The following is a 4,638-nucleotide window of genomic DNA, read 5'->3' on the forward strand; positions in this document are numbered from 1 at the left end:
GATTATGCAATTAGCTTTTGCATTAGGTATCTTTTGTGAGGTTCCATTGCAGATATTTTTATTTACGCAACAGCATGATCGTTTACAAGTAAGAGAAACAACAGTTATCTTTATACAGGGTGGTCCTCGTAACGGTCGCCACGATTTTTAAGGCACTTACAATAATCTGACATAAAAAAGTCATAAACAGAAATTTATCAGTTTCTAACGAAAAGTACTTATTATCATCATCATATTTCGTCTCAAGCAGCACTTTCTCCGGCAAATAATCAGGACATATTTACCAATACTTATATTAAGTTTCTTGCGCTGTTTCTCAATTATTTAATATTTATTTCTGCACAACTTAAAATCACAGAACAATGTATGTTGCGATATATGAGATATTTTGATTGTTTATTAATAATGTGACATATATATGTTATAATATAACATATATATAGTTAATTATTAATATGTGGCAGCCACAAGACAGCAGAATGGAAAAGTCTCAAGTTTTCAAATTTAACGTCTTCTTTTTGTTGCAATAAATAATAAACAATTTATATAAATTACTAGTGATGACGTATTTTTGATATTCTTCCATTATGTACATATATATGTTGTCAGAGCATTAAATCGAACTCGGATTTGAATCGATAGCTAAATAAACTCGCATCTTCGCGATTTTTAAACACAGCAGAGGAATATACACGCATTTAGATCGGACGATGAACATTTTTTTTCGATAACAGAGTTCCAGATACGATGGTGAACATGGAAGTGTGGATTCCACCGCAGCAGGACACGTCGCTGCTAAGTAAATACAACGTGAAGGGAATGTGGCTCTCGACAGCGCCACCGGGACACTTCGGCTGGTTCGTTCCGAAGGCGTTAGCCAAACCCGATGACATCTGACTAGTTTTCTTTAGATTAGAGACCGCCAACAGGTTCGCCGTCGATGAGGCATAACAACATTTATGTATAACTATATACGTGTATATCATAAAAAATATAGAGAGATATTATACGCCAGTATCGCATACATATACATCACAATGATTAGAAAATTAGTTCTTATTTTATTGCACGTAGAGATAAACTTTTTTTACTATTCCTCTGATCGAGGAATAATACCCACGAATGCATTACGATCGAATATATATTCCTTTGACAAATATAAACTATAGGTTCTTGTAAAAAAATTTTTACATATGTTTGTATGTATACATACCGCGATATATTACTAAGCTCTTCCTAGTAGTTAACTTTATAAAAATAATGTCGGCGATATTTTGTCAGATATATACGTCGATTACTCCTAGAGCACGTATATACAACCTTTGATTTTACTCGCTACCGATTATACTAGTGTTATTTATTGTTAAATTACATATATTGTAATTAGATCCATGGCGAATGGTATTCGCAGCGTACGTTCCTTGAGCGCATGCTTATTGTGCCTTTTGGAATTAAATAATATTAAACATGTGTCTGTTTTTATTACTTGTACACAACCCCATATTTTATCTTTATATATATATAATTTTAATTTTAATTTCAGAATTGGAAATGTATGACATATCATGTCACACAATATATATAATATATTTATTTGACATTATTTTTCTTTTATAAGTATAAAATTATAAAAATATATATGCGCATTACGAGACAATTATGCCAATGTTGTGCATTTATTTCAGATTTGCTCCGTAATAATATTATTGTTTTATAATTGTTTATAAGAGATTATTGAAACATTTTATAATTTAGCTACGATTTTATAAACACAAGAGAAATATGTGGAAGATAAATTAAAAAAAAAAGTTATAAAAAATAACTACATATTATAAAAAAATTAACATGTATATATTGTACATACATACCGTTGACAAGCCAGAAAGAAATTTTTTCCTATATTTGGCGTCGCGACGCTACCACGTCGCTTGATATTGTATTTTGCTCCTTTCATATGGCAACGCAAACATCTTCTGTAACATGCGGGATAGCTTCATCCAGGCTAATGAGTTTAAAAATCAAGCAGAACAGTACAGTATTAATTTAGCTATAAAATATAACGTTAAAAGCAAAGCGATTTCTTTGACAAATTATGCCGTTAATAAAATCATGTTAAATTGAAAGAAGAGCAATGAGGCATCTATTCCTTTTTCTATTGAAATAGTTTTCGGAATATCATCAGCAGTTAAATATATAAATGATTTTAGCAGTCATCTTAAGACCTTTATGTTTATGTTTCCTCCGACAGTTTGCGCCATCATGAACTATTGTACTGATTTTTCAATACATTGTTTTGTATGAGTTATACATAAAAAATATTTACAAAATATAACAAAATCAGCTTTTTTCAGTCCAATAGATTAATTAAAAATTTAAATGTTAAATATTTTTAGTAAGAGTTTACACACATGTCTTTTAAATGTTAATCAAGTTTAAATATGTAATTTTTAAATAATTATATTACGATAACTATTGTTTATATTCTCTTGGATATATATAGATATTCGCACATCACTTTCCGTAATTTGTAATTTGCGCTATATATAATATGTGCCAGGTATTTCAGAGAGCCTCTCACCCGCTATAATATCTCCATTCTTGGCCGTTTATTTAGCGGTAGGCTAAAAAATAAAGAAAAGAAAAGATTCCGACATTCAAGAAAGCTCTGCGGCGGTGTACACTGTAAGTCTTCTCGAGTGACAACGCATGTATGCGGATATTCACGGCGAAATACCGCAGAAATACCGCACGACGCGTTGATTTGCACGTAACGCATTCTTACATAAGAATGTGCGAGCGTTCATGGTTATCCGATTGTTCTCCATAGAGCTGGCCAGAAGTTTCTCGAAAGTTATGTGACCGTTATTACAATAAAATTTTAGTGAGAGAGAAGATATTTATATCTACATATTTTAATCGGTTATGATTCATGACAGTGACAGAAAGATAAATAAATCGATAATCGAATATAATAAATAAATTTACTCACACACAAACAAATGTTCGTAAGCATCAAAAGCATTATCGTTGTCAGTCGTTTTGCTTTGGCAGCATATAGATTCAAATTAATCACAAGAATCACATCTAGTCGATTTGGACCGCGTAAGTTAACGATACGAATAGAAAGAAATAACTATGAAATAAATACATAACGAAAGAAATAATCGCTCGTAACTTAGTACGACATTCCCGATACTCGACAGAACTAGTTTTTGGCGGGAGAAATGTGCGCGAAACGTCCGCGACAATTGTGACATCTCTAGTCTAACACCAAATTCAAAGTGATTATATGATTGACTTCCCGCTTTACCGATTATTCGTTCCTCTAGCGGTCGCGCAGCGCTAATAGCGCTATCAGCTCTGTTTTTTTATCGACGTGGTTGCTTATCCTAATCCAATTCGCGACCTAATTCGTCTCGCAACTAACCGTGTGTATATCCGTCACTTCCGTTGCGGCCTTGGTCGAGTACGGACGTGTTCTGACGCGTTACGCGTGTGTCCTTTGTTTGGACCTTATTTTTTTGAACTTTTTTCTCTTCTAAGAGGATTCTTGTTATTATTATTATTGTTAACACCTTTGTATTCACACTTAACGCCACTTCCGTATACATTATACGCTAGATTCTGGCCGTATTGACCCTCGACCGAGGGCAGGTGCCATTTAAGAAAGAAGAAGAAGAAGTGTGTATATCCAGATAAATTTGCATAGATGTAAATTTCTCGTGTGTGCATACATTTCAGTCGATTATGATTGTGACAAAGAGATAAATAAATGATTAATCGAATATAAATGTACTCACTCACTAACAAATGTTCGTAAGCATTGAGAGCATCGTCATTGTCAGTCGACTCTCTTTGGCAGCATGTAGATTTAAATCAATCACAAGAATACATCTACTCACGATTTGGTGTAACAGTTAACGATACGAATATGTAAGGAGAAAAAAGATTGCTCGCGACATTGTATGACACTCTCGATATTGACTGGATTAGTTTTTGGCGGGAGAAATGCGCACGAAACGTCCGCGACAATTGTGGCATTTCTAAACTAACATTAAATTCAAAGTGTTTATATGACTACATAATTGACTCCACTTTTTTTTTTTTTTCGATCGACGGGAGGGGAAAATGCGTTTAAGCACCGTATCCTAGAGCCGGCCCCAGGGCGTGTGTGGGACTCAACCGACCTAAACAAACGGCCGGGCCACTAAAATACCCACTAAAAACCCCTCTCAGCAGATCTAGTCTGTCTTATAGTTCCTATGTATCAAGGGCCTCAGCTCCATTTGCACATGACGATGGGACGACTTCATCTTGCCCGACTATTCGATTCTACATATACGATACTTTATTCTCGCGACATAATATTTCATTTCGATCTGGAAGACGCGTGCATAAGATGCAAAACAATAACTCAATGCGTGCGCCCTCTATAAAAATGCGACACGTCTCCCTCTTTTTTGTATTTAATGACCCGGGCGAATATATGTAGTTAGGGTCTATTTAGACAAAGTTGCATACATAGTCATAGTATATCTAGACCAAGCGTTTGCCTTTATTTAAGGAGTGGAGATAAAGATGCACGTAGAAAAGGACATACTCTGTTTCGTGCCCCTTGCGTTCTCTCTCGCTCGCACG

This window comes from Formica exsecta, unplaced genomic scaffold (assembly GCF_003651465.1).
Source record: "Formica exsecta isolate Colony F162 unplaced genomic scaffold, ASM365146v1 scaffold365, whole genome shotgun sequence".
NCBI lineage: Eukaryota > Metazoa > Arthropoda > Insecta > Hymenoptera > Formicidae > Formica > Formica exsecta.